The 21,919-nt window shown below is 32.0% G+C and overlaps 1 protein-coding gene across 2 annotated transcripts in view; it reads left to right on the top strand.

Annotated features, from left to right (window-relative positions):
* LOC114331564 (dystroglycan 1) overlaps positions 1–21,919 on the top strand; it is a 1,301,763-nt gene that overhangs the window by 414,922 nt on the left and 864,922 nt on the right. For both annotated transcript variants that reach the window (XR_007696271.1, XM_050643062.1), the window contains exon 4: positions 20,093–20,123. The gene's annotated coding sequence lies outside the window, so the exon portion shown is untranslated. The remainder of the gene's footprint in view (positions 1–20,092; positions 20,124–21,919) is intronic.

The following is a 21,919-nucleotide window of genomic DNA, read 5'->3' as shown; positions in this document are numbered from 1 at the left end:
TATCTTGAACGTATGTTTTTTCACCCCTCAGAAGGGGTGATTGTCACCCCCCAAGTAAAAGCAACCAACGGCGCAATTTCAACTTTGAAGTGGAGGGTAAGTAGAACCTAAATCCAAAGTTTCATGCAATTCGGAGTTGCCCCTGAAAATTACACGGTATCGCCGAATTTCCTGTTCATTTACTGGGCTATATTAAATATTGGTTAATGGGTATTAATTGTTTGTATGAAACGGTTGAATTGCGGATGTTTACATGCTTCAATTGAAGTAATTGATGTGTTGTACGCTAGGAGCACTATATTGAAATACACCAAATGTATTTAAATCCACAATCATTATTTTGGCGCCAAATGAAAAACATTTTCAAATTAATTACGAAAAATTTGTTTTCCGCAAATCGCCAGGAAATTTTGACATTCCTGTCAAAATTTCTTGAAGAAAAAGTCAGGACTTCCTTACTGTAAGGAAATGTCATTTCCTTACTGTAAGGAAATGATATTTCCGTACAGTTGTTAGTGTTCTACATAAATGATAGAAAACACATTGCTATTAAAACCTTGTAAATTACCTTAATCATTAAATTTTCTTTATCTGGAGCTTCCTGGATAAATTTTTCAATTTCTTCCTTCGTTAAAATCTTATATTTCTTTGCCCTATAACCTTGAGCTTGCCGTTTCAATAAAGAACGAAGTTTTGAGTATGTAGATATATCTACATTGTGTGTAAGTGCAAGGGTTGACTTCAGCATTGAATAATTGGCCCATAATGTTGAAGATTTCATCTTTAAACAAAGGTCTAGGAAGTATGCCATTACAACATTTTCTGAGAAAGAACTCGTATTTTTACTCATGCGATAATCCATAAAACGTCTGTATGCATTTTCGTACTTTTCTCTTGATTTCTTTGGCAATAATTCTAATGAAGCAGTATTCACTGCCTCAACCAGCTCTGGAGGACTCCCAGGAATGGAAATTTCATCATCACTTATCATTTTACTTTCGAGAACACCAGCAAATAAATTTATAAGCGTCAAGTTTGACAATTCAACCTCAATACGTTTCCATAGTAACCCAAGTAATTTTATTAGGAATTTCAAAGCACCATTTATTTGGGAATAAAATTATCGCGTTTGTTTTAAATCAATCAATATCTGTCGAATTTTAAACGATTTGCGGAAAAATAGTATGTTTACCTCGTAGGAAAAGCCACATTCCTGGACTCTGTGTTGCTAAGTCTCGGCTTGCGCCTCGACTTAGCAATCTTCACAGTCGTCCAGGAATGTTAAGCTTTTCCTACCCGGTAAACAATGTACTATTGTTTCGCTCTAAAATATATTTTATAAAAATTATAGTAGATTTAGGGATTAAGGTCGCTGCATATTATCATGCACGTAGCGTTTCCAGTATGTAGCGTTTAGTTTTCGAAAAATATGATCAAATGGTTTTAAATAGAAACAATTCACACTGTCTGGAACGTATCGCATCAGACTCCTTTCAGAAAAAAATCAGGGCCCGGATTACGTACACTCGATACGCATCGTATCCGCCATGTTTTCCCATAGCGCCTTACGGGAAAACATGGCGGATACGATGCGTATCGAGTGTACGTAATCCCTATGCAGGTTTTTCGGAGACTACTCTAGGTACATGATAATATGCAGCGACTATTAAGGTAAAGGTACGTACCTACATATAGTCTAAGAGCTAGTGAACCTTTTGACTAACGGTCGTCCTGTAAGGCTAGAAATTTGTAGAGTGATAATTCATAGCACACCAAAGCTAAAAACCATGACCTGGCAGGCCTCAGCGGTGCACGTGTATCTACCAGGTGAATCGAAAAGTGCAAATTTAGGGGGTAAAATAAACTTTCTCCTGTAAGGTTTAAATTTAAGTATGTGTTTGAGTAAGTCATTTAAAAGAAATGTGTAAAATGACAGGCGATTCTGAAGAGCATAAGACCTTGCCAGGCGAGGGGAAAGATTAGGGGTTTTTCCTAAATTTATTTTTTTTGCATCGAACAAATTTTTTTTAAGTTTTTTGAATCATTCCAAACAGAAAAGGTCTTTGGTGATTTTTCTCTTAAGTTAATAGTTTTTGTTATATAAGCGATTGAAAATTTTGAAAATTGCGAAATCGACCATTTTTAACCCCAAATCGGATATTTATCTAAAAATCTCAAAGTTGCCAAGGTAGGTAGATATTCTTTAAACATTGATTGATGAAATCCCAAAGAGTTTTTTGCAATACAATATCGGAAACCCCTTTGTTTTTTAATTGCTAATCAAGCGGACGCTTCACTGTAGTATAAGTGAGGACGTTTGAGTTGGCATAAATTCATTATCTCGAGAATTGGCAAATTTCAAGAGCAATCTTCAGACAGGTCGATTTTTATTTTTAAATTAGGACTTTTTGGCATATATATAATACTAGTGACGTCATCCATCTGAGCGTGATGACGTAATCGATGATTTTTTTAAATGAGAGTAGGGGTTGTGTGATAGCTCATTTGAAAGGTTATTTAATTCTCTATTCACTAATATAAACAATAACATAATTATTTATACAGGGTGTACAAAAAAATTTTTTTTATTAAATTAACTTTGATTAAATTTGACAAATAGAAGAAAAAATTTTTTTTGTACACCCTGTATAAATAATTATGTTAATGTTTATATTACTGAATAGAGAATTAAATAACCTTTCAAATGAGCTATCACACAACACCTACTCTTATTTAAAAAAATAATCGATTACGTCATCACGCCCAGATGGATGACGTCACTAGTATTATATATATACCAAAAAGTCCTAATTCAAAAATAAAAATCGACCTGTCTGAGGATTTCTCTTCAAATTTGCCCATTCTCGAGATAATGAATTTATGCAAGCTCAAACGTCCTCAATTATACTACAGTGTAGCGCCCGCTTGATTAGCAATTAAAAAAACAAAGCGGTTTTCGTTATTTTATTGCAAAAAACTCTTCGGGATTTCATCAATCAATGTTTAAGGAATATCTGCGTACCTTGCCAATATTGAAATTTTTAGATAAATGTCCGATTTGGGTTAAAAATGGCCGATTTCGCAATTTTCAAAATTTTCAATCGCTTATATAACAAAAACTATTAACTTAAGAGAAAAATAACTAAGGACCTTTTCTGTTTGGAATGATTCAAAAAGCCTAAAAAAAATTTGTTCGATGCAAAAAGAATAATTTTAATAAAAACCCCTAATCTTTCCCCTCGCCTGGCAAGGTCTTATGCTCTTCAGAATCGCCTGTCATTGTACACATTTCTTCTAAATGACTTACTCAAACACATACTTAAATTTAAACCTTACAGGAGAAAGTTTATTTTACCCCCTAAATTTGCACTTTTCGATTCACCTGGTAGATACACGTGCACCGCTGAGGCCTGCCAGGTCATGGTTTTTAGCTTTGGTGTGCTATGAATTATCACTCTACAAATTTTTAGCCTTACAGGACGACCGTTAGTCAAAAGGTTCACTAGCTCTTAGACTAATAGTAAAACAATGTGTAATTGTAGTGTCTACTAATAGTCTAGGCGCCAAATAGAGGTCACCGTGTCCTTTTCAATTCTTATGGGCAAACTCAACGGTTTCTTTTGGATTTTTGGCTGCTGATTACGAATTTCGAGGGTGGATTTCGATCCGAGTGGTCGAAAAATTATTGTTATAAACAATTTAATTGTTTATAAGGCTCTGCCTCATAAACTAAAAGAGATACAAAGAAATATTTCAAATAAAATTTGTTCCTTAATAAAAAAGAAGAAAAAATCTTTTACTAAACTTAAATCCACAAGGAAGAACTTCCTGTAGTTGGCTGTATATACCATTAATTACAAGTGAAATTTAATAAAAAATTTCTTCTTGGTAAAAGGTATATTAGTTTAAAAAGCCCTAAAGGGCTACAAACATAAGAACAAAACGTTTTCGCTCTGTAACAAGAGCATCGTCAGTGTTACAAGAACATGGTGAACCAACCAAAAAATACAAAGGTCAAAGCCTTTCAAAAAACAGACAAAAGTCTTATATAAATGAATACATCGAAAAATCCAAAGGATCTTTGCCTGCCACCTCTTATAACATAATGACCTAGTTACCTTTTGACCCACTTACAACGTGTGGGAGTCATATGTTGCCCTAGGGCCGTATCCTTAGGAATTTTATCCATCCTTTGGATTTTTCGATATATTCATTTATATAAGACTTTTCTGTTTTTTGAAAGGCTTTGACCTTTGTATTTTTGGTTGGCTCACCATGTTCTTGTAACACTGATGATGTTCTTGTTACAGAGCGAAAACGTTTTGTTCATAAGTTTGTAGCCCTTTAGGGCTTTTTAAACTAATACACCTTTTACCAAGAAGAAAATTTTTTATTAAATTAAACTTAAATCCAATAATTAGAACTCATTAGAACTCAAGGTATTGGAATATTAGTGCACAATGCAAATTGGAAATTGTAAAATAAGTATTTTCCAAACTTTATCGATCGTAACTCGGCTTCTACGCATGCAAATGAGCTTTAGAAGGTCTCATTTTAAAGCCTAATTAATAGGCTTCCAAACAAAGTTTGTTAAATTATTTTGTCTTCATTTATTTTAAAGTTATACCCGTTTGAAGTTATAATTTTCTTAAAAATTGGACATTAATTTGTTTATAATGGTTTCAAGCAAATTTGACCCATAAAAATTTTTACTTTAATTAACAATAATGATAGAAGAACTCAAAGGGAACAATTTGAGTCTATAAAAATGTTCGTAAGTTTATTTTTGGCCACGATATCGACATTTTAATGGCGCGCTATGAGGAGCAAGATCGGCTCATGCTCACAGTGTAAAGGTTCACGTGCTAACTTCTCCATGCAAATTATAATTTCTGTGTATATATATGTTATCTTTATTATCATATTTTATTTTTGAAGATCCTAATAAAATTTTATATAATTCTTATATTAAATCATCATACTGTACCTCGTATAACCTTTCATTCTATTTACGTTGTCTTCTATTTTTTGTACTAAATGAGAAAAAAAAAACCATTAAAAACTAATATTTCAGAAATATAACTAAAAAGTCAGCTGATATTATGGGCTATTCCACGAATATACGACTGTCTTGGATTATCGCGACAACGAATATTTTAGTGTGCAACATAAGAAGTGCGAAAGTAAATGGCTCTAATAATTGTTTCAGTAAACAATGTATTTTGCAATTTACTTTCGATCTTCATAATTTGCACAGTAAAATATTCGTTGCCGAGATAATCCACAACAGTCGTATGTTCGTGGAATAGGGTATATTTATTAAGAATAGGCAAGGCCTCCTGGGCAAAATAATGTAACACAAGAGCAGTCGATCGGTGTCTTTACCGCGATATTACTTGACTGTGAGCCGATCTTGCACCTCATAGCGCGCCATTAAAATATCTATATCTTGGCCAAAAATAAACTTACGAACATTTTCATAAGCTCAAATTGTTTCTTTTGAGTTCTTCTATCATTATTGTTACTTAAAGTATAAATGTTTATGGCCCAAATTTGCTTGAAATCCTTATAAACAAATTAATGTACAATTTTTTAAAGAAAATGATAAATTCAAACGGATATAACTTTAAAACAAATGAAGACAAAATAATTTAACAAACTATGTTTGGAAACCTATTAATTAAGCTTTAAAATGAGACCTTCTAGTGCTCATTTGCATGCGTAGAAGCCGAGTTACGATCGATAAAGCTTCGAAATATACTTATTTTACAATTTAAAATTTGCATTGTGCACTAATTTTACAATATGTTGAGTTCTAATTATTGGTTTTGAATTTAGTAAACGTTTTTCTCTTCGTTTTTTATTAGGGAACATATTTTATTCGAAAAATTTTTTGGATCTCTTTTAGTTTATGAGCCAGAGCCTTATAAACAATTAAATTGTTTATAACAATTTTTTGATCACTTGGATCGAAATCCACCCTCGAAATTCGTAATCAACAAACAAAAAATCCATAAGAAACCGTTGAGTTTGTCCATGTGAATAAAAAAGGACACGGTGACCCTCTGGCGCCTAGACTATAAGTATGGTTGCTAACATTGGCTATAAATTGGCATCCTAATCAAAGAGAGACACGGTGACCCTCTGGCGCCTAGACTATAAGTATGGTTGCTAACATTGGCTATAAATTGGCATCCTAATCAAAGAGAGACATTATAAAACATTGGAAGAGGGGCCGGACGCCGACGCTCAGTTCTCGGTCTGAGTGAAAACCGAGACAAAGTACATGAAAATGTATAGATGAACGGAAAAGTCTAAAAGATTGAAGTGAATCGTAAATATGTAATATTGACAGAAACTAGTTACAGTGCTTCTTTAGTGATTAAATGCCTAACTAATTTTACCTATTCACAGTACAGATGAAGACCAATAAATCATAAATAGGTATTTACTGTTGCCTAAATTTTGTATATTCATTTCTTGGACTTCCAATCTTGTTTATATATAGACCAGGGCATTTAGCACAAATTAAATCGATTTTTAAATACACCTAGAGACTTGCAATTATTTATATTGTGGCCAGGATGATGTCAGGAAAAAAGTCTACTGTACAAAAATGGGTGGTAATGCAAAGTTGCATTTTTAAGTGGATAAAATGCATCCAAAAGTGCATAAACATCTCAAAATAAGGGTATTACGGGCCAAATTTTGTTACTCGGTGGTTTTTAGGGTCGCTGAAGACGAATACGTCATCAGAACCAACAACCGGAACACATAGTGCCCAGGTTCACTACTAAGGCTCGTCAGTTTCTAAAGTTTCGAGTGTTTTCAACAATAAATTGATCCAAACAGAATGATGCATCGGAACTAGGGATGGTCACTAGTGATGTTGAAAAAGTAACTATTCGTTACAAAGTACTCGTTACTTACGAATACCGAAAGTAACGATTACTATACATAGAGGCAAATCGTTACTTTAATTACTCTGATTACTTCGTTATTTCGTACCAATCGTGTTAGAGAGAGTAGCGACTATTGTTTCTACTTTGATTACTCTGATTACTTCGTTACTTCGTGTCAATCGTATCAGAGCGAGTAACGACTATTGTATCTACTTTGATTACTTTTATTACTTTGATTATTTCGTACCAATCGTATCAGAGCGAGTAACGCCTATTGTATCTACTTTGATTACTTTGATTACTCTGATTACTTCGTACTTGGTGAAGGTCGTTATTATATCGGAATACCTATACAAAATACGTACCTACTGAGAAATACGATTCTCGATATGATTACCTCTACTAAAATGCAAAAGTAATCATAGTAATCAAATCATTTTTATCTCTTAAACAGATTGGTGAAGGTCGTTGTTATATCGGAATACCTATACAGACCTACCTACTGAGAAATGCGATTCTCGATATGATTACCGGTACATAAATACAAAAGTAATCATTGTAATCAAATCATTTTTATCCCTTAAACAGATCGGTGAAGGTCGTTGTTATATCGGAATACCTATATTATACTGTAAATTATTATTTTATACAAAAGTAACGATTTGTAACGAATACTCGAAAGTAACTATAATCAACATCACTAATGGTCACAAGCTAGAACTTAGCTCGGCTGGGTTCGAGGCTCGGCTCGTTTGACAAGCCGAGCTTCGAGCTCAAGCCGGTTTGTTTCTTGCTAGCAGAACTTCGAGCCGAATCTAATTTTTTTCGAGCCGAGTCGAGCTGAATTCGAAAGGAGCCAAGTTTTCCTCAACGAGCTTGTCAATATTTTAGCTAATGCTTAATAGTCTGGGCAGATTATCGGAGAATAGGCCGTTTTTGGGAAAAGTTATTTACCAGCAATTTTATTGCTGGAATCGAATCTTATGATTGTATATATTAATAATATAGGTATGCAAAGTCTGCAGATAGTGTGCTGCTTTTTTTATAAACAAAATGGCGCCCGAAAATCCTATTTTTTTCAATTTTTGCTCTATAACTCCAAAATATTTTAACTTTACACCAAAAACACTCAAGTAAAAATTCACCATAATTAAATTCTGCATGGAAACGTGTTTTTCCCGATTTATTTCGACGAAAATTTTCCCCGGAAATGCGGGTTTTTCCAACCATGATACATAATAATAACTATGATTTTTGTATAAAAAGACACTGTACCTATCTAATGTACTTTACAGAATTGAAATTGGAATATTAAAGCGGCCTCGGGAATATTTTAAAATTATAAACAATTTTTTGGCTTCTAAAAGAATAGAATATTTCTGGAAATATTAAAGTAAATTAAATCATGAAAACGGCATTGGAAAAAAAGCGGCAGGACCCTTCTTTTAAAAGAAAAAACGTTTAATTGTGATAAGTGGTTCCTGAGATACAACCGGTCAAAGTTGATCGGCATTTACGGTAAAGATATAAACAATAGGATCATAATTTTCGATCCATCACCTATTTATTTCGGTCCTCTTTCTCCTCTCCAATTTTCATATCTTTAAAATACTCATAACATATATTATAATAATAAAAACTATCGATATTACGAGTGAAAATTACCAAAAATAGCAAAATTCCCATCAAAATTTAGGTTAAAGAAAATGTAATCTCAAAGTTCAATATTGGTATACATTAAAAAAAAATGTATTTTCTCAGCTTCCCATGGAACAATTTTCTTCATTCTTTTTTTGTTCCCAAGTAACTCGAATAGAGCTATCTAACTAACGCATTATTAAATGGCAAAGTTGCTTTTGTTTTGTTATAATAATTTAATTTATTTATTATAACGAAAGTTTTGATTTGTAACAAAGATTGTTTAAATAATTATACAGCTTTTAAATGAGAATATTTGTGTTTTTAACGTTAAAGGGTACACTTGTAGTAATTTTATCTAAAAAAAAGTCTACCACTGGAAAAAAATGTAGTTCTTTTCTTATAAATAAATTAATCTATTATAACAAAACAAAAGCAAGTTTGACATTTGATAATACTTTACTTAGATGGCTCTACTCGAGTTACTTGGAAACAAAAAAAGAATGAAGAAAATTGCTCCATGGGAAGCCGAGAAAATGCATTTTTTTAACGTATACCGATTTTGAACTTTGAGATAACATTTTCTCCAACCTAATTTTTGATTGGAATTTTACTATTTTTGGCAATTTTCACTCATAATATCGATAGTTTTTATTATAATAATATATGTTATGAGTATCTCAAAGATATTAAAATTGGTGTGGAGAAAGAGAATAAAAAAAGAAAGGTGATGGTTAGAAAACTATGATCCTATTGTTTATATCTTGGCCGTAAATGCCGGTCCACTTTGACCGGGTGTATCTCAGGAATCACTCATCAGAATTAAACGTTTTTTCTTCCAAAAGAAGCGTCCTGGCGCTTTTTTTCCAATACCGTTTTCTTGATTTAATTTAATTTAATATTTCCCGAGATATTCTATTTGTTTATAAGCCAAAAAATTGTTTATAATTTTAAAATATTCCTGAGGCCGCTTAAATAGTCCAATTTCAATTATGTAAAGTACAATAGATAGGTACAATATCTGTTTATACAAAAACCATAGTTACTCTTATGTATCATAATTATTGTGGTTATTATAGAAACCGTAAATTTTTAATTAACAATTCAATTGTTGCTAAACTGTTCATTTAATTTCCATCGGCTTTTGGAATTATCATCTATATGAAAAGAGCGTTTATATTACGAAGTTATTTAATTACTGATAAACAATTACTTTTTTTTTTAATTTTAGTTAAAAATTAAAGATATTGTTGGAAAAACCCGCATTTTCCGGGGAAAATTCTCATCGAAGTAAATCGTGAAAAACACGTCTCTATGCAGAATTTAATTACGGTGAATTTTTATTTGAGTGTTTTCGGTGTAAAGTTAAAATCTTTAGAGTTATAGAGCAAAAATTGGAAAAAACTCGATTTTCGTGCGCCATTTTGTTTATAAAAAAGTAGCACACTATCTGCGGACTTTGCATGCCTATATTATTACTATATACAATCATAAGATTCGATTCCAGCAATAAAATTGCTGGTAAATAACTTTTCCTTGTATTTTACTAATTAGCCCAGAGTATTAATATTTTTTCTAATTCATTTATTTCTGCTACGACTGATACTTTTGTTTGAGAATAAATAATTCATACTACAAATATGTATTTTTAATATACATGTGTGTCCGTAAAATATGGAATAAATTCGAGTCGAGCAGTTAGGAGCCACATGCTTATCCTGCAGCTCGAAGTTCAAGCCGAGCTTCTATCACGAACTCGGCTCGAAATTTCGAACCGAACTCAAGCTTGTCAAAAGCTCGGCTCCGCTCGGCTCGAGTCCATCCCTAGTTAGAACCAACCCCCCGATGCACCTGGTGCCCAAAAACCCTCCAAACACCAGAAGATAACATGCCTTCGCACCAGGTGGTTCGAGGGTCGATTCTGATGGCGTATTCGTGTTCAGTAAACCCAAAATCTCCCTTGTACTCTGCTTGCATCAACTTAAGTAGTGTTCGCGCAGTACAAATCGAGCATACCCAGAGTAAGTTCGGGATTAGTTTCCAATGCGCAGGCGTCAACGTAAACTTATCCTGGACATGCTCAGGATTTTTCGCTCCGCGAACAATTTTCGGATTCGCAATGTAATGACTGGTTGCATACATTAAGGTTAGAGAAGGAAGCCTTTTGTTGTCTCTTTCTTATTTCGAAATAAATGTCAAAAAAAATGCAAATGCAACAAATTTGTATGTCAACAAAGAGAAAGAGAAAAGAGAATAAAGGCAACAGGCAAACGATTAACTTTCTATTCAATAATTCAATGCCTTTCTTAGAAGGTAGAAATTTGATTAGAGTCTTTCTTTATTATTTCCACAATATAATGTGGTTAATTCCACTCTGAAATCCAGCTTACAGTCTTGTAGAGAGTAAAAGATTGTTGATATTTAGATATAAAAATTACCTTTAACTTCATGGGGGTTGAACATTATCTGAAGGAAGGAATAATTTAGTAAAACAATCATTTCCAATTTTGATATCTATGTATTGAATTTAATGGGTTGTGGTTTATTACACCACAAAAATAATGAAATATAACAAGACACAAGAAATAGTTTCAGAATAAGTTTGATGTATTGTTTATGTTTCATTATCATTGTATTCAATAAGAGACTAATTTAACTCATAAATTAAACTGAAAAATAAACCACAAGAATATGTAGATACTTATAAGCTCATTTAGATAGAAGAAATTAAGTAAAAACAGAGTACAATTTATTGTAATACATACTACCGTAATAGATAATTATCGAATATCGAATGAAAATAATACTAGAAAAGGTACCTACTTATTTATAAACATACGAAATGGAAAACATTGACAAAAACAACTAAAAAAGCTTTAATATAAAAAATATTAAAATTTGTTTGAAGAATATTTAAATGATACAACACTTTACATAATTTCAAAACTTTAAAAACCAGAATCTACATCTACAAGCTGTTTAACAAATAGTACATTGTTTACCGGGTAGGAAAAGCTTAACATTCCTGGACGACTGTGAAGATTGCTAAGTCGAGGCGCAAGCCGAGACTTAGCAACACAGAGTCCAGGAATGTGGCTTTTCCTACGAGGTAAACATACTATTTTTCCGCAAATCGTTTAAAATTCGACAGATATTGATTGATTTAAAAAAAACGCGATAATTTTATTCCCAAATAAATGGTGCTTTGAAATTCCTAATAAAATTACTTGGGTTACTATGGAAACGTATTGAGGTTGAATTGTCAAACTTGACGCTTATAAATTTAATTGCTGGTGTTCTCGAAAGTAAAATGATAAGTGATGATGAAATTTCCATTCCTGGGACTCCTCCAGAGCTGGTTGAGGCAGTGAATACTGCTTCATTAGAATTATTGCCAAAGAAATTAAGAGAAAAGTACGAAAATGCATACAGACGTTTTATGGATTATCGCATGAGTAAAAATACGAGTTCTTTCTCAGAAAATGTTGTAATGGCATACTTCCTAGACCTTTGTTTAAAGATGAAATCTTCAACATTATGGGCCAATTATTCAATGCTGAAGTCAACCCTTGCACTTAAACACAATGTAGATATATCTACATACTCAAAACTTCGTTCTTTATTGAAACGGCAAGCTCAAGGTTATAGGGCAAAGAAATCTAAGATTTTAACGAAGAAAGAAATTGAAAAATTTATCCAGGAAGCTCCAGATAATAGTCCTGTCGCCAGGGGGGGTACAACGGCCTCGTTAATTCAGATGGACTTACCCAAATTTTTTTTATGTATTTTGACCCGTAGAACACGAATTTTTTGGGTAACAGTTGATCCGGATGTCGATAAGATTGTTATAGACCAAGAACTTGAGGAATCAAATAACAGCGATTTTTGGCAAAACAAAACAATATTTTGTATTTTTTGGGTCATTTTAAGCAAAAAATATTTCTACAAGTTTTTTAGTAGGATGCACAGTTTTCGAGATAAACGCGGTTGAACTTTCAAAAAATCGAAAAACTGCAATTTTTAAACCCGAATAACTTTTGATTAAAAAATAAAATAGCAATTCTGCTTAGCGCCTTTGAAAGTTCAAGTCAAATTATGTCGGTTTTGATTATTTGCATTGCTAAAAATTTATTGTGTTATTGCTAAACAAAGCTACAAACAACTAGTGCGTGAGTGATGTTTCTATGATTTCTCATTTAAAATCGAACGAGTAGGTAGAATAGGTACTAGTGCAATCAAGACTATTTCTACGTTACATGCGTTAAAACGCATGTAAAAGCACGGGAAACCCTACGTGTTTATAGCTTTGTTAAACAATAAAAAAATAAATTTTTACCAATGCAAATAATCAAAACCGATATAATTTGACTTAAACTTTCAAATGCGGTAAGCAGACTTGCTATTTTATTTTTTAATCAAAAGTTATTCGGGTTCAAAAATTGCAATTTTTCGATTTTTTTAAAGTTCAACCGCGTTTATCTCGAAAACTGTGCATCCTACGAAAAAACTTGTAGAAATATTTTTTACTTAAAATGGCCCAAAAAATACAAAATATTGTTTTGTTTTGCCAAAAATCGCTGTTATTTGATTCCTCAAGTTCTTGGTCTATAACAATCTTATCGACATCCGGATCAACTGTTACCCAAAAAATTCGTGTTCTACGGGTCAAAATACATAAAAAAAACTTGAGTAAGTCCATCTGAATTAACGAGGCCGTTGTACCCCCCCTGGCGACAGGACTATAAAGAAAATTTAATGATTAAAGTAATTTACAAGGTTTTAATAGCAATGTGTTTTCTATCATTTATGTAGAACACTAACAACTGTACGGAAATATCATTTCCTTACAGTAAGGAAATGACATTTCCTTACAGTAAGGAAGTCCTGACTTTTTCTTCAAGAAATTTTGACAAGAATGTCAAAATGTCCTGGCGATTTGCGGAAAACAATATTTTAGGTTAAGAATTGGAAGGAGTAAGAACAGAATATCAAAAAATTCTTCCCAAATATTTTGTGCGCCTGTGCGAACTTAAAATCCGAAACAAAATCCTCGAACGTCGAGAGCGTATCCCGGACATGTTCAGGATCTTTTTTCTGTACTGCGCGAACACGGAATTAAAAATCCGGAGGGTGTTCAGAGGGAAAGATTTGTACTCCGCGAACGCCCAATTTTGTAATGCGCAGGCGTTCTCCCTCTGGGTATACCCAGGACGTACTGCGCGATCAAAGCTTTAGTGTCGACCTCGCTCGAAACTCCAGAAGAGAACGTGACCCTAGACACCAGGTGGTCGGGAGGCCGGTTCTGATGGCGTATGCTTGTTGAGAAACCTAAAAATGCCCCTAGTAGTCTGTTTGTATCAATTTATTGCCGATAATCGTCGAATCTTCAGTTGGAGGTAGGTTTTGAAGGCGTAGTCGTGTTCATCAACCCCAAAAAGCCCCGAGCAAGAAAATCTGGCCCTTAATATACACTGACCAGCACAAAAAAGAATGTGTGTGTACTTTGTACGCACGTAAGAAGTTATACTTCTATTATATGATTTCTTAAAAATAATAGTTATTTATGATATAAGTGTTACAAATACAATTTTAAGGCACGCATGTGAAGGTTTGCAGAATGAGCGAAGCGAATTCTGCAATTCACATGAGTGCCTTAAAAATGTAATTTTAACACGTATATCATACAATTTTTTTTTACAAACGTCTTATATATCAACAATTATAATTTATTCATTCTCAATTACAGGACAATACCTACAAAAACTTTTACTTGAACTTGACTGACATTCCATTTTTATATTTTTCTTGACATTACATCAAAACTGTCTATACTGTCAATAGGGCTTTTCATTCACAGTCATTTGTTTCGAGCTTCTGTCATGTGTCACATAATATTAATATATCTACGTCATACGTTATTGGTATTGCCAATGATACAAACCAAAGACGTTGACGTAGATATATTAATATAATGTGACACATGACAGCAGCTCGAAACAAATGACAATCGATGAAAAGCCCTATACGTAAATCATAACAGCTATAGAATAACATCTACTTTTATTGTTATATTATATTCTAACAAATTTTAATAGCTTTTTTCTACAAACGTGTTAGAAATGCAATAATACAGTTTAAATTAAATTAAAAAAAAAAACTTCTAAAAAACCTTTTTCAAATTGCGCAAGTTTTACTGTTAATATTAATGTTAATTGTTAATGTTAATGTAAATAAATGAAATATAAAAAATATTTTGACGTTTTTTTTTCAAAATTTAACATTTCAATTTTAACTGCAGTGCCTTAAATTTTAATGCACTATTGCTTTAAAGTAACATTTTTAACGCTCCTATGGAGTGCTAAAAGTTGCATTTTTAACACGTTTGTAGAAAAATATACTTTAAACAGTTTGTTTTATTTTTTTTAAACACCAAACTGATTTTGTGCTTACCGCCTTCAAAAAAATAAAAAAAAAGTATAGGATTGCTCCGGATTCGAACTAAAGACCTCTCGATCTCTGGCCGAATGCTATACCAAATACGCTACGAAGACTGTGTCTGTATCGGTTCGGACGTACCTAATGACAATTCAAGGTAACAAACAGTCAAGGTGTGAAGTATAATAAATATACAATAAAATGTTTTAATAATACTCATCTTACTCCTGAGGAAGACAAATCCAAAGACACAAAAATTATAATAAATATATTTACTAAAAACACTAATATATTCTTTTCACAACTTTTCTTGCACTGATATATTTATACATAACTTGAAAGATAGCAACTAAACGCCATACTGTCTGTGTGCGCATGCGCGCAGTATTATGAAATTTTACTCTCAATCGCGCCTAAAGAAGTATAACTTCAAAAACGGCCACCCCACAAAATGGGTAATTTTTGATGTCTTGAATTTTCTAAAGCTGGTGTCCGATTTAAGTAATTTTTTTAATACTTTATAGCCTTATCTTTTAACAATATTGCTGTAATAAAATTGTTGCTAGACAGGTAAATTATCATTGTATACCGGGTGTACCAATCAAACTGTGTTTTATTCTCAAAGTTCACCACACCGTGTGGAATATTCTAGCATTTATAAAATATTGAAATTAAAACCCAACTATAGCCTCAGGTTTTCTTAACATTCTATTTTTTGATTCATTCGCTTATGTTGAATAATAAATAAAAAAATATGAAAAAAATATTTTTAAGTAACGCTTTTCTTTAGTTACGAGTGACTAAAATTAAACATATTATTATAAAAAAAAATCAACTAAAAAGCAAAAAATAAAAAAAAAAATTGAAAAAATCTAACTAACACATTCGTCAAAGAAAAGCGTGGCGCGTCTTCATCGAATAAACGAATAAATCGCACCACGCTTTTCTTTAATGAATGTGTTAGATTTTTTCAATATTTTTTATTTTTTACTTTTTAGTTGATTTTTTTATATGTTTAATTTTAGTCACTCTTAACTGAAGAAAAGCGTTTCTTAAAAATAGTTTTTTCATATTTTTTATTTTTTACTTTTTAGTCTTACACTTTTCAAACATTAAAATATATCGTCATGTTTATTAAAATATGTATAAAACAAATGATGTACAAACATGAAAACTAATCGGAATCGGCAAAAAATTTATTGTTTATTTATGAAGCATAACGTAAACAATTAACGTAAAAAGTGAAATTATGTATAGTTCATATAATTAGCTACAATCTGTAAAAGTTTCAAGTTTCTTCATTGTAATTCCGTTTCCGTTAATTCGTTTTTTTATTTAAACAATTAATAAACAAAAAATTTTTTATTGACTATTCGTTTATTGTTCCCGCGAATGCACATGTCTGCAAATTTTAAGTCATTTGCATTGAAGAAAAGGCAGTCAAATTAACGTCTAAAGATTTGACCCAAACGATTGAACTAAAGAAAAGCGTTTAATTAATTAATACGACAAAACGAATTCTAATGTTAATTGTAGCACAAAACGTCTCTACCGGTGGTTTTTTTATAAGACTACGATAAAAACACGAATTTTTTGAATTCGAGTTTTGGTTGAAGTTTTGTTTAGTATCGTTTTGAAATTTGACACGAATAAACGCCGATTTATATATAAACAAATATATGAGCGTTAAAAATTTGAAATTTTATTGGTTATTTATAAAGCATAACGTAACCAATTAAGGTAAAAAGTGAAATGATGTATAGTTCATATCATTAGCTACAATCCGTAAAAGTTTCAAGTTTATACATTGTTAAAAACAAGAGAATTTAAGCATTTTCCATTAAAATCGTTTTTTATTTAAACAATTAATAAACATAATTTTTTTTTATTGACTATTCGTGTATTGTTCCCGCGAATGCATATGTCTGCAAATTTTCATTCATTTGCATGAAATTTTGAAGAAATGTTAGTCAATTTAACGTCTAAAGATTTGATGCAAACTATTGAAGTAAAGAAAAGCGTTTAAAAATAAAAAGTTAGGTATTTTAACAACTAGCCATGTTCTTCATTAATACAGGCTGTTTTTAAATAAGTGCGACAAATTTTAAGGCATAATTCTGCATAAAAAAAATATTGACCGTTTTCTTATAAACATATGCCCGCAAATGCTTCGTTTCCGATATACTGGATGTTAAATTTTTTCTTACAAACTGACGATTTATTTATTGCTCTAAAAACCAGTCGAGATATGCAAATAAAATTTGGCAGGTTTTAAGAGGTTTTTATTGCGCATTTTTTGATATACAATTAAGAATTTTATATTCACCATTGGCGTGCATGCGGCTAATATTACCTGTCATATTACCCTTATGCGCGCCAATGGAGAATATAAAATTCTTAATTGCATGTCAAAAAATATGCAATAACTGTATCTTAAATCCTACCAAATTTCATTTTCATATCTCAACCGCTTTAGAGCAATAAATAAATCGTCAGTTTGTAAGAAAATAATTCAAAATCCAGTATGTCAGAAAAGAAGCATTTGCGGACATGTTTTTATAAAGCAAACGGCCATTATTTTTCATGCAGATTTACCCCTTAAAGTTTGCCGCACTTATTTAGAAACAATCTGTATTAATTAATAACATGGCAAGTTGTTAAAGTACCTAACTTTTTTATTATCCAACATAAGCGAATGAATCAAAAAACAAAATGTTATTAAAACCTGAGGCTATAGTTTAGTTTTAATTTCAGTATTTTATAAATGCTAGAATATTCCATAAAGTGTGGTGAACTTTGAGAATAAAACACAGTTTGATTGGTACACCCGGTATACAATGATAGTTTACCTGTCCAGCAAGAATATTATTACAGAAATTTTGTTAGAGAATAAGGCTATAACATATTAAAAAAATCACTTAAATCGGACAACAGGTTTAGGAAATTAGAGACATCAAATATTGCCCATTTTTTGGGGTGGCCGTTTTTTGTGCCAGTCAGTGTATTTATTTTGGTTGCATCTTATGCACTTTAAAATGCAATTATGCATTTCCACCCATTTTTCTATAGTACACTTTGTTCATGACATCATCCTGAACACAATGCAAAAAGTTGCAAGTCTCTAGCTGCTGTATTTAAAAATCGATTTATTCCGCGGTGTTTTTAGTGCTAAATGCCCTGGTCTACTATCATCGTAAATCATTACCGACTGGTTTCGGCACATCCAAAACATATAATTAATAGTTCACAACAGTGATACGGTTCCATCGAATCCTTTCTTATTTCCGAGGGACAAATTAGAGTCGATTGGGGCCATAAAAGGAAATTTGGCAGCTGAGCTGAGGGCCATATTTTAATTAGATTACGAAAATTGTATGGAATATGGGGTCAGGCATTAGTTTATTATAGGATCTACTGTTTGAAAGTGACAAAGTGAATTTTGAAGAATAATTATTTTGTATGTAAAATCATTTTATGATGAAAAATTGTAATTTTGCTATACATCAAAGGAACTCAAATAAAAATACAGAACATTTATTTAAACAGACTAGAATATGATGCGGCTGTATTTTCGTTTTGTAACGAAATTGGAAATGGTTATTCATTTTTGATTTACATTACATGTTTACTCTGATTGGAGTACGAAGGGAACCATTCTCGTTGGAACTTTACCGCGCTGAGCAGATGGGACGTGAATTATAAATTGTAAAATTCCCTCATCTTCCTTAGTCTCCGCATCCGTTATGGCTTGCAAATTGTAGAAGCCTCGTAGGTGTAACCAGAGAAGGTTCCCATTGTTTTCAGTCTGGTGGGGTGTAGAATAACATGTTGTTTTATATGCCGTTGGATTGAAAACATAGTCATTTATTTTTTTCTTTAAGATCTTACATCGCTTTGAAAATTAAAATTGTGCTACTAAGCGAGAACTTATATTACCCAAAAAGTTGGATTAGACCTTATTTTCTTATATCTTCAACTATTCTTGTGTTTTCGCATCACAGACTAGGCCTTTTCATTTTATACAGTGCTAGTCAAAAGTCCGTACCCCCCCTTGTAACTTTTGAACGGGTATACTTATAATAGTGAAATTTGGAGGAAGGAAATGAACTGACGTATGCTTCTTAACTAGTCATGACAGGTGACGTAATAGTGACAGATGACTTTACAGCGCCACTGTGACAGATAATTTTAAATGGTACCCTATGGTAAGCGATACCTCGTTTGATAGGTATTGAAAATACCCATTCAGCTATACTAATTTTGTTTGAGTTTAAACTCATTTGTATGAATAAATGAAATAATATAAAATTGTAGTTTCGCATTTAATTAATAAAAATTCAAACCTCCGGCTATGGTTACTTGTCAAAAAGGTTGACGTTGACGTAAAAACTACTAGAGAGCTGAAAAATGTCAACTTTTTTGACAAAATAACCATGGGCGGACATTTGAATTTTTAATAATTAAATGCGAAACTACAAAGTTATATTTATTTCATTTATTCACCAAGATCAAAATCAAATTAAACCCAAAAAAATTAGTATGACTGAATAGGTATTATCAATACCTTTCAAATGAGGTGTCACTTGCCATAAGGTCCTATTTAAAATGATCTGTCACAGTGGCGCTGTAAAGTCATCTGTCACTATTACGTCACCTGTCATGACTAGTTAAGAAGCGTACGTCCGTTTATTTCCTCCCTCCAAATTTCACTATTATATGTATAACCGTTCAAAAGATACGAGGGGGGGTACGGACTTTTGATTAGCACTGTATACCTTAACTTATATTTTTTATATCTCTATTATTCTTAATTCACCTTTATCTTCTAGTACTTGGTTCTTCCAGCTATCTCGTGGTCTTTTTTCCTTAACCAATGTTTCATCCTGTGCTACATCTTCACATGGTATATTTCTCACTTATACTTAGTCTCAATTTAGTTTACTTGAACTTTTGTGTTTTTAATATCTTTTTTTCACCATAATATATGCTTTATATAATTTCGCGGACTTTACCAAATGACGTTTGCTCAAAGTACTGCTGTAGTTACTGCAAAAGTTAAATCTATAAGAATTATACTGTTTTACAAGGCTTTTCATTTTGATTTTGTTTTATTGCAGATATTCCAAAGTCGATGGTGAAATAATTAGGGTAAGTAGTTTTTCTACATTTTATTAGATTTTTTAACCCCAAGCAATTTAGTCAGCAACTAGCTTAACAGTTAATTGGCAGAACATTCAAATATTTTTGTGCACCCAAATTTCTTTTCAGACTATGTGTGATGTGATCCAATGATTCACTATTACGCCAGTCAATGAGAGCAAGAACAGGTTATTATCTCCGAATTCTATCCTGCTGCATGGATTTTAATGAAATTTTAGGAATACCCTGAAAATATCTCCTTATTCAAAGTCTACCCTATGCCGATGTGTGCTTTTGTCTTGGGGGCGCTTCCCACCCTTTCTCGGCGGTGGAAAATGTTTTGGTTAAACAACTACGGAAGTTGCTAGAGAACCTAATTCTAAGCAAAAACTGTTCTATAATTTTTTTTTTCGAAAACTCAATACTTTTCGAGTTATTCGTGGTTGAAAATTGGCTATTTTCATTGAACCTTTTCAAACGGTTTTTTGCGAATACCTTAAAAAAATGCATTAACTAAAAAAATTATATCAAACATTTTTGTAGCTCATAAAAAAACAAAGAGATTCGTTCCTTCTTCAATCTTCTAGTTATAACACAAAAAGAGATACGTTAGGTAAAAAGAGTTTGTTTTTTTGGTACATGCTCAAATCAGTGTATTCAACTTCAAATAACAGAGACACGGTCGAGGTTAGGTGTATAATGCTACCAATGCCTTTTATTGTGCTTGAAAAGTCCTTTCAAATAAGCAATATTAAATGTCGATTACATTCAAACTAAGCGAGATATGCTACAAAAAATTAATGACTAACCAATTTTAAGAAAAAAATTGAGAAGTATATTTAACCCCTCATCCACAAGAATTTAAATGCATCGTTTTCCTTCTACAATACATTTTACTACAGTGTTATTTTTATGTTCAAAAAGTTGAGCGGGTTTAAAATTAATGGTTTTAGAAAAAAATAAGATGAAATTATAGAGCGCATATTTAAATTTTCTTAAAAATATTTCTTTTTCTCCATGTAACTTGAAAATGATAAGAGATACTTTATAAAACATAAAATCAAAATGTTTATCTAGAAGAAACCTACATTTTTGTATGGTATCTTTTTTTAGCATCTCTATCATTTTCGAGTTACATGGAGAAATAGGAGGATTTTTAAGAAAATTTAAAAATGCGCTCAATAATTTGATCTTATTTTTTTCAAAAACCATTAATTTTAAACCCGCCCAACTTTTTGAACATAAAAAGAACACTATAATAAATGTATTGTAGAAGTAAAACGATGCATTTAAATTCTTGTGGATGAGGGGTTAAATATATAGTCCATTCTTTCACGGTTTTTGCTCTAAATTTTAAAGAACCGCTTGGATTGACATGAAATTTGGCGTGCGCATAGCTTACACGTTAAAGAAAAAAACTGATATTGTGCCGATATGTGCTTTTGTCCCGGGGTGCTTTTCACCCCCTCTTGGGGGTGAAAAAGTATTCGTCCAAAGTAAGTCCGGAAATTGATAAACTGACTAATTTTAAGTAACTTTTATTCTATAGAGTTTTTTCACTAATTCAATACTTTTCGAATTATTTGCGAGTGAATATGTTCATTTTTTGAACAAAATAACCACGCTTTTAGACGGTTTTTTGCAAATAACTCAAAAAGTAAGTATTTTGTCGAAAAAACGTTCTTAGCAAAAATATATCCTGTAAAAAAGTAAAAAATTGGTGTACGCGTTAGGTCTCTGGACCTCGTAAAACCAGAGTTATAGCCAAAGAAAAATAGATTCATATTCATCAAATTTCAAATAGA

Source organism: Diabrotica virgifera, chromosome 2, assembly GCF_917563875.1.
Source record: "Diabrotica virgifera virgifera chromosome 2, PGI_DIABVI_V3a".
Classification (NCBI taxonomy): domain Eukaryota; kingdom Metazoa; phylum Arthropoda; class Insecta; order Coleoptera; family Chrysomelidae; genus Diabrotica; species Diabrotica virgifera.
This window is presented reverse-complemented; position numbering and strand designations above follow the sequence as displayed.